Genomic DNA, 12,429 nt, shown 5'->3' on the forward strand with positions numbered 1-12,429 from the left:
CCACACAGGCTGGGACCATGTCTGGTCTTTGCCCACTGTTGCATCCCAGCATGGTATCTGGCTTATGGCAGATGGTTAGTGAGTACGTGGGAATGAATGAACAAGTGAATGAACATTAATAGCATGGTCATCACTGCCCGTCCCCTCCATGCTGCTGCTGCTTTTGCACAGCATTTATTGCCTCTTCTCTTGTCCTCTACCTTCATCAGAATGGAAGCCCACAAGAGCAGGGACTTTGTCTTTTGGGTGCATGTCTGGTCCATAACAGGGGCTTGAAAAATGGGGGATGCCTTATATCCAGGGTGCTCTGAACCTCTCACAGAGTTTTCATATCAGAACCCTCTTTGAAACTGGCTATTTCCAAGTTCTTCATTTTAATTATTCATGCTAACTCAGTAATTAGGCAAATCAGCAAAGACCTTTAAAATGTTCAATTTTGGGGGGCGCCTGGGTGGCTCAGTGGGTTAAGCTTCTGCCTTTGAATGGAGCCCCACATCGGGCTCTCTGCTCAGCAGGGAGTCTGCTTCTCCCTCTCTCTTTACCTGCTGCTCTGCCTGCTTGTGATCTCTCTCTCTGTGTCAAATAAATAATAAAATCTTTTAAAAAATAAATAAAATATTCAATTTTTTGGTGAAGATTAAATGAGTTAATAAATGTGAATCATTGAGAGTGGTGTCCAGCCCATGGTAAACCCTGTGTGAGTTTGCTTGTTATTGCTGTTAAGACTATCAAGGACTTGATGCTCAAGTCCTTGATAATCTAGAATGTTTACTGACTGTGTCTGGCGCAACACTGTGGTAGAGCCACAAACACAGAGCTGAGCGGGTTCACCTGGCTCTCGCACTTGGATGGACCCAGCTATTCCAGTTGCCTGGCGCTTAAGGTGAGTGTTCTCCATAACTTTGTCCTTTTCCTTGTTTTGCCTGCAGGTGGCAGCACGCCCTGGACTTCTCTGCCCTGCAAGCAGTCCCCAGGCTGGACCACAGAGAAAGAAGAAAATGGACTCCCAGCTGCCATCTGCAATGTGAGCATTTGTGGGAGGATTGTTTATGTGGGAGGATTATTTCGACCCTGTTTTCCCTGAGCAGACAATAATTCTAAGTTGCATATTTAGGGAAAAGGGTGCTTTCTGTCCGTAAAGCTAAGGGCAATGCACCAACCACTTTTTGGCCTTGTCATGAGAAGTCTAGGAAAGACCCTTCCTGATTTTCAGCACCTGCTTCCTTCGATGATGTTTTGTCCTTACTTGCAACCCCTTTAGGGCCCTGCCTGACAGTGACCCCATGACATCTTCCTTTAGTGTCCTGTTCTTTATCTGTAGGGAGCTTAATGAACCCTGTCCTTCCTCCTCCCCCATACCAACTTTGCACCAAGCCTCTGTGTGTCGGGTGTTGTGCTGTGCAGTTTCCACCTCATTCAGTCCCCACAAAAACCTGGCCAAATTAGGGGTATTACTCCTTTTTACAAATGGATCCAGGGCTCAGAGGTTAAATTATGTACAGAGCTCAGATGTAGCAAACGCAGGGTAGCAGCCTAAGGTCTCTAGAACTCTTGCCTCTTACCAGAAAATGAGGTTGGCCGCCTATGGGTAGAAAATGAACCATATTTGTTCTTGTAGACCTGAAAAAGGAACAAAGTAAAACTAATGGAAAACAAATTATAATCCCTAAATAACCTTCCTCTCTAAATTTACCATCCTAACTTCACATAATCCTATTTTTCTTCATGATTTCTTTTAATCTGAATTGTTGGCTCACTAGTAAAATTTGCCTTTGTTGCTCTTTGCCTTATGCAAACCCTTAGGTGTTTTATTCTATGTACCACCTGATGCAAGGTAGCTTTGTGGTTCATCTGGAGGACCTGTATCCTCCATAAACTGGTGGAGTTTGAAAAGTGGCAAAGTGTGAAGAGTCTTCTGTGCCCAGGAGGTTGGGCAACCCATCTGAGGGTCCACACACTGACACCCCTGAGCGCCCCAAGCAGGACTCTGTCTCAGCTTAGCTCTCATGACTGGTGGTGCAACCTAAATCTTAAGTCTCATTACAATGAGTTATTTGATCAACCAGGTCATTCTTAAGTCCCTGCCAATATCTGAACATTTTAAAATGCTACAGTTAAAATTGTGGTCAGCAAAAGACAAGCTGTCCTTTTCCCCAGGGGGGTTACCTTCCTGAGCACAACTTTGAGACATTTCATTTCTGACCACTCAGGACAAATAGCCTCAAGGACACATTCACTGTGGATGTTTCAAACTGATAGATTTACACAACCAGTCACTTACACAAGCAACAGTCACTAACTTATGACTGTGAGATATTTTTTCCTTGTCCTTTTTTTTTTTTAAATAACAGCTTTAGGGCACCTGGGTGGCTCAGTGGGTTAAGCCGCTGCCTTCGGCTCAGGTCATGATCTCAGGGTCCTGGGATCAAGTCCCACATCGGGCTCTCTGCTCAGCAGGGAGCCTGCTTCCCTCTCTCTCTCTCTGCCTGCCTCTCCATCTACTTGTGATTTCTCTCTGTAAAATAAATAAATAAAATCTTTAAAAAAAAAAAATAACAGCTTTATTAGGCTGTAATTCTCATACCATGCGGTTCATCCATTTAAAATGTGTGATTGAATGGCCTTTAATATATTCACAGAGTTGCATGTCCATCACCAGTCAATTTTAGAACACTTTCCTTACCCCAAAAGAAACTGCACCCCTGCATGTTTGCCCACCTTCTCTCTGCCTGTTTCCCACAGTACCCCCACCCCCGCCACCCCCACAGTGGCTCATCTACATGCCATCCCTGTAGACTTCCTGTACTGGGCATTATGGAGATAGCGCCTCACCACCTGTGATCTTCTGTGTCTGGCTTTTTCCATTTCACACGATGTTTTCAAAGTTCGTCCATGTCACAGCATGTGTCAGTCCTCACTTCTTTTCATTGCCAAATAATATTCCGTTGTGTGGTTATGCCACTTTTGTTTATTCATTCATCATTTGATGGACGTTTGAGATGTTTCCAGTTTGGGCTATTGTGAACAATGCTGTGAATATTTTGTGCAGGTTTTTGTGTGGGCTGTGGTTGTGTCTTGTGAGTCCATAAGCTGTAATGAGCAAGTCTAGTTTCTAAGCATTTGAGAGAGAAATAGAACCATGTTGATGTTGTTTGGGATTTAAAGGGATAGTTGCTTTGTGTAGACATAGATTTGCACTCAAAGAGATTAACTACATGAGACAAGGTTAAATCCAAAAGGTATTTAGATCTCATTCTTCTCCAGATCACTTGAGTTTTCTAAATTCTGTTTTGCTATTCTTTGCCTTAAATAAATAAATAAATAAATAAATAAATAAAGGAACAGGGAAGAAATATGTGTTGGTCCCAAGGTCTCACTTGAAATAACGTGGAAATCGTTTGGGGGAAGGGTGGCACGAGGATTTTTTTGGGGGGTGCATTTGGCAGCTGGCTGGGTAAGGTGGAGGTAGGGACCAGAGAGAGGAACAAGAGGGGAGGAGAATGTGGGGTCACGTGTGCCACCCATCCGCGTGGTTCAGCTTCCTGGTGGCCCACCCTTATGGCTATGGGGCATTGATGGGTCACACTTAGTGTGGCTATTGCTTGTTAACTGGGTGACAGCTGAGTACCTGTGGGTCTAGTTTTACTCTGCTTCTGACTCACAGAGCTCTGGTGTTGGGCTGTTGGTTTTTAGTAAAAGCAGGTGTTAGGAAGAATGTGTTGAAGGACAAGTGAAGCCCCCAAGGGACTCTGCTAGATGCAGAACTAAAAATATTTCCGGGCTTTTTGTCGTCATCGTTGTTGTCGTTGGTGTGTGTGTGTGTTAACCCCATTTAAATTTTCAGTTTAACTGTGTTTTCCTTCCTGAATCTTTAAGTGAGGCTATTCCTTGGGATTTATTCTATGCATTTTTTAGGGAGTTCCTCTACTTCTCACATCTGGGTTGGAGTTAGAGACCTTTTTTTTTCTTTTCACACCGACCCAGGTTGCAGAAATAGGAGTGATTTGAGTTTGCCTCCAACTTAACTTATTTCTTTGTCTTTATTTTCCTTTCCTTGGGACATGAGAGAGTATTTGAGGGGGAGGTGTTTTTAACTGAATTCTGACTTCAGATGAGTCAGCAGGAGTTTTTATGTATTATTTAATGCCTGATGGGAGACACATCTTAAGAAAAGAAACAGGCACCTTCTAATTTGAGAGTCAAAACTGTTCCCATCTGTTTACGTGCAATCCTGAGGCCACCAAGGGCCCACTTGTGAGCACCCAGAAAAGCCCAAGTCGGAGAAGGCTTTGTGAGGTGGCCCCAGCACCTTAGTAGATGGGAGAGAGAAGGTGGGTGGTAGTTGCAGGCACATAGGCGTGACAGGGAATAGGAGGGTCAGGAAGAGTCCAGAGGGGTCATAATGAGTTGACAGGATTTGGGTGGTGGTAAGATTTGATCGCCAAGCCAAGCAGTTCGGCTTTAATACCATAAAGAATAGGAAGTAAAGGGGCTCCTGGCTGGCTCAGTTGTTAGAGTCTGTGACTCTTCATCTCTGGGCTGTGAGTCTGAGTCCCATATTGGGTGTAGAGATGACTTAGAAAATAAAATCTTAAAAGAAAAAAAAAAATAAGAATAGGAAGTAAAGACTTTTGAAGAGGAACACACACTGAAAGCAAAGACTTCTTTTTTTTCCATTTTACACCTGGGTAAAGAAGTACCTTTCAAGTATTTTCTTTTCAAATAATTCTCCAAGACCCCGTGGCCAGGGGAGGTTGGATATCACTGACCCCAGAGTACATATAGGTGTGCCCTGGCCTGAGTCTTGGGACGGCCAGGGTATCAGCCAGCTCCGCCCTGCGTGGCCCTGTGAGTCCCTGCGTGACAGCATCTGTTTGTCAGCGTCCCTCCCTGGGCGGAACTGGTTAGGGACAGAGGGGGACTTTGAATAAGTCACTTCCCAGCTTGTCAAAAGCCCTGGGAAGGCAGGGGCAGGCACCCAGCCAGACCTCCATGGTCAGTGCAGCAACAGTCCAGGCACGTTCCCAGAGCTGCAGAGACCTGCAGGGAGTTTGGGAGCTGCAGGGCCCCAGGCAAGTCTCTCCTCCCCAGTGGGAGCCACAGGGCTGAGGCGGTCTGGGCAGGCCAAAAGCCCAGCTGCAGCCCCAGCACACGTTGCCTCTTGTTATGGCCCTGCTGCTCCAGTGCACTTGTTTTGTTCTGAGGTTTCCCAATCATTCCTTGGCTTACACCTTCACAGAGTGTTCGGCAAACAGCTAAGCACCTGAAACGTTCGGGTGAGCTCATGGCAATGGACAGAACAACCCAAGGCCCTCGATTCCCCTAGCTTTACCCTTCTGGTCTCACCTGTAGACTTTGGCTAGGCATAGAGTTCTGGTCCAAAGGGAGGGAGGAAGGAAAACAATGACATGTTGAGGGTCTCTCCCTCCTTGGTGATCTCTGATTCTATAGACAGATTCCATAGAAAGTTCTTAAAGGGGTTCGGAAGATCCCTTAAGTCATGTCCTGGGGTTTGTGATTTATATTTATATTTATATTACACAACCCCTGTCCCACCCAGCTTTTTATTTGCTTTCAAAACACTTTTATAGGGCGGCTGGGTGGCTCAGTGGGTTAAGCCTCTGCCTTCAGCTCAGGTCATGATCTCAGGGTCCTGGGATTGAGTCCCGCATCGGGCTCGCTGCTCAGCAGAGGGCCTGCTTCCTCCTCTCTGTCTCTGCCTGCCTCTCTGCCTACTTGTGATCTCTGTCTGTCAAATAAATAAATAAAATCTTTAATAATTAAAAAAAAAAACACTTTTACATCTGTCCTTGAACTTTATAAAGTAATTCTGTAGGTCACAGTGGACATGGTACTGAGACCCCGGTCCACTTTTACTGACCATGGACTGTGGACATGTTCCCTAACTTTCCTGTTCCTGCACAGTTTCCTTGTCTGAAAATGGATATGAAAACCGTACCTACGTTGGAGGGCACTCTGAGGATAAATGTGACAATGTTTCTAGCACAGGACCTGGCTCAGAGTAAAACCTCAGTCATTGGTGGTTATAATGATATAATTATTCCCATTTAACAGGAAGGAAAACCTTAGGTCAGGGAGGTTAAGTGACTTGCTTAAGTCATAAGGAGAGTTAGAAGCAAAGCCAGAAATAGGAGCCAGGGCTCATGGGTTCCCTGATGAGTGCTCTTTCTTCCTGGGATTCATTTTGATCTCAGGAGAAAATGTCAGTACACATGGACAGTTCTGTCTGAGCCTGATCCTCTGGTAGCTGGTTCTGGCTTTTGTAGAGGATTGTAGGAGGTTTCCTCAGCACACAGGACTCTTGATCCTGGGTATTAGGAGCCCCTCAGGGAGGGGTACCTGGGACTAGAGGACAAGGAGACTCCCTCTTTGTTTTCTGAGAAGCATAGAGGGCTTGAAGGCAGTGGGCTTCCAGTGCTCCTCTGCTTCCCCCTTGCCTGGTGTGGCCAGATCCTACAGATCTCCCTGGGGCTTCACAGAGAGCCAGCCTGGCCTGGGGTGGGCACTGGGAAAGGCATGCAGGTAGCAGGTGGGTACTCTAAAATTCTCTATCCCTGAGCAGAGCAGGACCCTTCCTTACTTCTGTGGGAGGACTCCTTGGCTTAGTTAGGCCTAGGAACCGGGTATGGGTGGAGTCTCCTTAAAACCCTTTGGAAAAAGAAACCTGACTTTTGCCGTATTGGGCAGGGGTGGCAGACGCCCTTTGCAGCTGCCCTAGTCACCCTGTCACCAAAGGACTGTTCCCACTGGTCTTAGGTACACAGTGGTGGCCCTTGCTTCTGGTGAAGGAGAGTTAAAGACTTCCCAGAGGGGTTTTCCCAGGAAATGGACAGTACTTTGAATTTCACTTCAGGCAGTCTAGCACAGTACAGAAGTCCACAGTCCATCAGGTGTGGATTTGAATCCCAGCTCTGCTTCTTGGTATGTGGGGGTGGATAGGTGACACAAGCTTGGAAAGTTACTCAGCCTCTTCAGCTCTAAGTTTCTACATCTGTAAAATGGGAATGAGAACACCTACCTCACATGAATGCAGTATGAAATAAAGTAACTATGCGAACATGCATGTGCTTGACCTGTGGGGGCTCTCATTCTTGTCATTATTATTAAAAACATCACTGGGCCCCACGAGTGTGTGGGTGGAAAGGGCTGTCATGTGTCACCCAGCCTCACGGAGCCCCTTTGCCGCCAGTGAGCCAAGGTGCTCCAACCTCTCTCTGCTCTGTGGTTGTTGGCAGTCATTTCTGGTGTAGTGGGTCATTCACTGTCTGCTTCTGTGTAGGACCCTGTCATCTTTTGCCGTTTCCTTTTGGTTTAGTTTGGTGTTTTTGAAAGGAGAAAGGTAATTATATAGTTAAATGTATTGAGGTTTACTCTAATGAAGTTTTAGTGATATGATCTTCTTAACTCATGTACCAACCAGATGAAGACACAGAGGTTAAATGTTGGGCAAGCCTGCACTGTTTTCATGCAGCAGACCCCAGCTTCACTGGCCGATTCTAGAACCCACATGCAGCCCCCTAAACAGGTGGTGATCAGATTCTCTGGCCTGTTCCCCAGCCTGCTCTCTGGACTGAGCTATGTATCCCGGAGGAGAACATCTGCCCTACCTTAGAAACTTTTCTGGGGACGCTGCAGATCCTTCTTTAGTAGCCATTCCAGGGTCTTGTAGGGATGGTGGCTTCTCCCTCATTCTCCTGGCAGTGTCCCTTTCAGGCCCATCCATCCTTCCTCAAGAGTTTTGAGGGACTCAGTTGGACAGTGTGCTCAGTGCCTGGGGTGGACAGGCAGACAGCAAGGGTGACGTTGCACTGGCATGTGGACAGGCCATCTGCTGCTGTGACTGCAGGACGCAGCACGCAGGGCCAATGTAGCCAGACAACCTCCCAGCCTTCCCTCTAGCCAAGCTGCCAGACCGCAGCTGGTTCCTTCCTCACAGGACTGTGTCTTCTTGGCTCTAAGGAAAACAGGGGGCCACCTGGATGGCTGAGGAGCTGATGGCTGGAACTGGCCCAGCCTGCCGTCCCTGGCTTGACTGGGGTGATGGGCAGGGGAGAGAGGGGATAATCTGCCCCAGCCACAGCAGCCACTGAGTGGTTATTTAAGGACCTTGAGGTCTGAGAACGAACATATCCCCAGAGGTGCCTTTATACAATGAGCATTTATTGAGCACCTACTGGGCGCCTCAGGAGACCGTAGGAAAGAGGCCTCACACAGGAGTTGATCTAGAGCTGCCTCCAGCCCAGTCGGCAGGGCCACCAGTGGCCACCAGGGAGCTCCACTGCTCTCAGAAGGATCCAAGGCTGAGGCCAACCGAGGGGCCAGGTTGGTGGTGTTGCTGTTCATTGGGGCAGCTCCCATGACAACCAGGATATAAACACCTGAGGTCAAGAAAAGCCTGGAGCAAGATTAGGTGTCTGGATAGGGTGGGGCCTGTACTGTGATTTGGAGACCCTTAGGTGGCCAGAATCTTCCAGGTGGCCTCTTCAACATGCCTACTTAGTTGTTTTAGTTAGTTAATTAATTAATTAATGCCCCACCCACTTCCAGAGAAGATTCTAAGTGACTCTATTCAGCAGGTGTCTTAGAGGGAAGAAGGTGACCGGAGTTTGCTCTCAGTGAAACATTGGGGTTTAGGCTCTAAATGGGGCATTTACTAGCTAGCTGCCAGTTCAGCTCCATACTCCCAGGTCTGGACTCCCTGAGAAGCACAGCCTTTGCAGCTTCTGTAATCACCTCTGGGTCCCTTTGCAACAAGTGGCTCAGACACCTTCCTGCCTTGAGGCAAATCATGTGACTTCAGAGAAGCAAATCTGACCTCAATTACCAGGTGCAAATATCAGTCACTGGGAGTAACCAGGAGGCCAGTTCCCTGCTTGTTTCAGCCTCTGGCGTTAAATATTAAGAGTGCACTGTTGAGGGTGTGATAAAGGCTGTCTCTAACAGTTTATGATTTCCAGTAAATCTGAGGGCTTCAAGGAAGGGCCAGGGCAGGTGAGAGGCTCTTGGCCTGGCCCTCGGCTGAGCTGGCAGAGCCCTTTCTGCAGGAACAGGAGGGGCAGGAGCAAGGCCACAGTATCTCCAGGCTCGCCTTATTCTACCGCAGAGCCCAAGCACTGCAGGTCTGGGTTTCTGCACCCAGCCCAGCAGTGCTGTGCATTCTTGGCAGCCCTAGTGGGGAAGGAAGACGTTGGTCAGCAGCCACCCATGCCTGCTTCCTGCTGGATGCTGGCTGGCTTCAGAGCTCTCGACGAATTCCTGTGTCTAGCTGGCTGGTGGGCAGCTGGAGCTGTGCTCCAGAAAGCTGGAGGAGCATTAGCAGCCCCTGGGACCCACCAACGCTGAGCTGAGATTCCTCAGAATCCAGCCACTAGGAAGCTGGAAGCAGGCAGCATACAGCTTTGGCCTAGAAAGGGACCTGAGGTCCTCCTCCCACCTTCCATTGCCATGAGGGAGACCCATCTGAGTTTCTCTGGAGCATCTAATTCAACAGCAGAGATAGAGGATGTGCACCAAATCAAATCAGAACACAGTAACAGTAGTTCACATTCGTTTAACAAATATTTAAGGAACACTTTGCTGCGTGGCATACACTGTGCTAGGTGCGGTACATGAAGCTATGAACAGCCATCCCTGCTCAAATGGAGCCAACAGTCTAGTGGTGAAGACTGGAAATAATTAAACACATAAATAAAATGTTCACAGTAGCAATACGTGGTAGGTAGCAAATTAAAATGCACTAATGTGTAATCAAGTGACCAAGTGGCTGCTTTGGATAGGGTGGTCAGGGATGGCCCCTGAGGAGGTGGCATTTACAAGAATACTTGAAAAAAGAAGAGAGAGGACAGAGGAGGTGAGCAGTCATAAGGTTACCTGTCCTGATTGCTGTTGGGGCAAGAGAGCGAGGGTGACAGCAGGAGACAAGGATGTTTTAGAACACATAGCTGAGTTAGCTCGATGCTTTGGGACTTGTAACATTTCTTATTTTCTGAATTATGCCCTACGCATTCATTCAGGAAACTTACCGAGTGTCCCCTGCGTGCCAGGCACTCTGCTGGACACAGTGAAAGCAAGATGGGCATGTCAGTGTCCCTTCTCAAGTCTGTTGAGTCTGTTGTGAGGGGGGAAGGCAGGGAACCAAGATAGTGTGGGAAGAGCTGTGGGTGAGAGAACCAAGGAGGGGCTTCCCAATCCCTGTGGGCCTTGAGGGAAGAAGACACTGTATGTGAGGCTCCCTGAAGGAGGTGATGCCTAAGGCATCCTGAGGGATGAGGTTAGCCAGCCAAAGAAGAGCGCTCATCTGCTCTAGGCAGAGGGAGTGACCTGTGCGAAGGCCTGGGGGGAGGGGTAAGCAGATGGGAGAAGAATGCCCCGGGGCCTGTACCACACATTAGAGAGTGGCTTGTGGAGTGAAGACAAGTTCTGAGGGGGCCAAGTGAGCAGCTGCAGGCTTGAGGAATGAACAGCTGAGGCTCACAAGCTCAGATCCCTCTGTGGGCCTCCCCTCCCTCCAGGAGCCATCCCATGGGAGGACTAGCTCCCTCCACCACCATTCCCCAGATCAGAATAGAGAAGTCACCGAACCAGCCACCCAGATGGGAGCAGGCAAGTATTTGCACACCCATGGGAACACATTTGAATGCTTGGATTTTTGGAGGGAAGGGAGCACTGAGATAAAATCTGTTCATCTAAAAGTAGGAACGAAGTTTTGCATTTCAGGCAGGAAGGCCTTTGCGAGTCTCATTAGGCTTTCTGGCGAGTCTGACTAGGCTGTAAAATTGCAAAGACTGTTATCACATCCCAATAAATGCATAATATGATCATAAAGTAGATAATGCTGGGTTTATTCCAGCCTGATGGGAGCATTCAGCTCTCTCTCCTCCTTTCCTCTCTTCTCCCCTTCTTTTGTTTCCCTCTTACATTTCTAGCCCCGAGAACCCCTGGTCATCTTTTTTATACACTCATTACTCCTTCAACACCCTCCAACATAGATAACCGCACTTGATTTCTGGGAACTCATCTCAACCTGTGGAAAACCAGGAAGTAAGCAGTAAGTTAAAAAGGTAGCGAGAAGAGAGAGAGAGAGAGACCAAAGTCCGGAATTAATCAGTATTTATTGAGGATTTGTGGACTTACTATGTTCAAGAACTGTGCTAAGCTTATCACATTCTCTATTTCGTTTAATGTTCCCCAGACCTTTCCATTTGCTCCATGAGATCTGCTTCCCACCCTCTCCCCTTTCTCTGTGCCCTGGGAGGCTGCCTGTATGCAGTGCAGTGCCATGCACCTTGTTCTGGCTTCCAGTTTTGGCCGATGGCCACCACTGGCAGAAGATCAGTGGGTACAGGAAAATTAGGTCGAGAATTTATTCCCCTGGATCCACATCAGGTCATTACAATCCTGCTGCATCCTCCATGGAAACCCACAGCTCCTGCCAGACACCCATCCAGATGGCTGCCTTCTCTGGGCTCCCTTACCTCTTCCATTCCTTCACCCCTTCAGGCTGGAGGAGGTACCAACTCCCCACTGTTGCTAACCCTAAAGTGCTCCTTTATCCATTGTTGGTTTTCTTAAACCCTTCCAGTGTGAGGAGGCCCTCTGTTTCCCATAGGATCCTGACGGTAGGGTAAGCTTTATGAGGTAAGTACTGTATTCACCCCATTGTAAGAAAAGGAAAGTGAGGCTCAGAGAAGTTTAATAATTTGTCCAACGGTGTACAGGATAAAGGGTAGAACTAAGACTCAAATCCAGTATTCCCGATACCATGTTCCTGACGTGACTAAGCACATGTCTGTTTAGTCATTCCATCCCCACTGCTTCCCATGTGCTGGAGACCATCTCCCCATACTCCATTAAGTAACTGTTTGTTCCTTTATTTTGTTTCCCGATCCATAACCATTTAAAAAGAGCAAAAATTCGAAGTGGGTGCTAAAGGCAGGCTGTCTAGTAAATAGTAAGAAGGACCTAGTGACAGTCTGCAATGGAGAAAGACCTCATAATGATTAAAAACAGGCTGAAGTACTTCAGAAGCCTTCAGACTCCACCCTGGCCTTGTGTTCTATGTGTTCCGAGGGATGGCGGCATTGACATTATGAGCCTCTGGAGCCAGAAGTGAAGATCCGAATTTGCCAAAAGTGTGACCTCAGGGTTGCCTAATTCTCCCTGGCCCTGGTTTGAATTTTAGTGGTCAGTTTTCAGGCCTAGTTTGTAACACCCCAAGCACAGGGTAGAGGTTCTTTTTAGTTCTGAAACTGCTGATTCAGTTTGCATGAGGATATTACTTTTTAAGGAACTTTCAAAAACACCTAAAATTTAATTGTAGCTATAGTTTAGTTAGAGAATCCCTGGGTAAAGAATTTTCTCCACTTCCTAGCATTTCAGAGTCTGACATCATTCAGGTTGGAGGGAGAC

The 12,429-nt window shown here is 47.5% G+C and overlaps 1 protein-coding gene across 3 annotated transcripts in view; it reads left to right on the top strand.

Moving 5' to 3' along the window:
- Positions 1-927: 927 nt before the first annotated feature.
- The window catches only part of RAD50 (RAD50 double strand break repair protein), a 204,758-nt gene continuing 193,256 nt past the window's right edge, over positions 928-12,429 (top strand). For 2 of the 3 annotated variants that reach the window (XM_059174532.1, XM_059174535.1), the window contains exon 1: positions 930-1,024. The gene's annotated coding sequence lies outside the window, so the exon portion shown is untranslated. Of the gene's footprint in view, positions 1,025-12,429 lie in introns of all 3 variants that reach the window. The other variant, XM_059174533.1, reaches the window with a different exon arrangement.

The sequence above is a fragment of the Mustela lutreola genome, chromosome 5, assembly GCF_030435805.1.
Source record: "Mustela lutreola isolate mMusLut2 chromosome 5, mMusLut2.pri, whole genome shotgun sequence".
In the NCBI taxonomy this organism is placed as follows: domain Eukaryota; kingdom Metazoa; phylum Chordata; class Mammalia; order Carnivora; family Mustelidae; genus Mustela; species Mustela lutreola.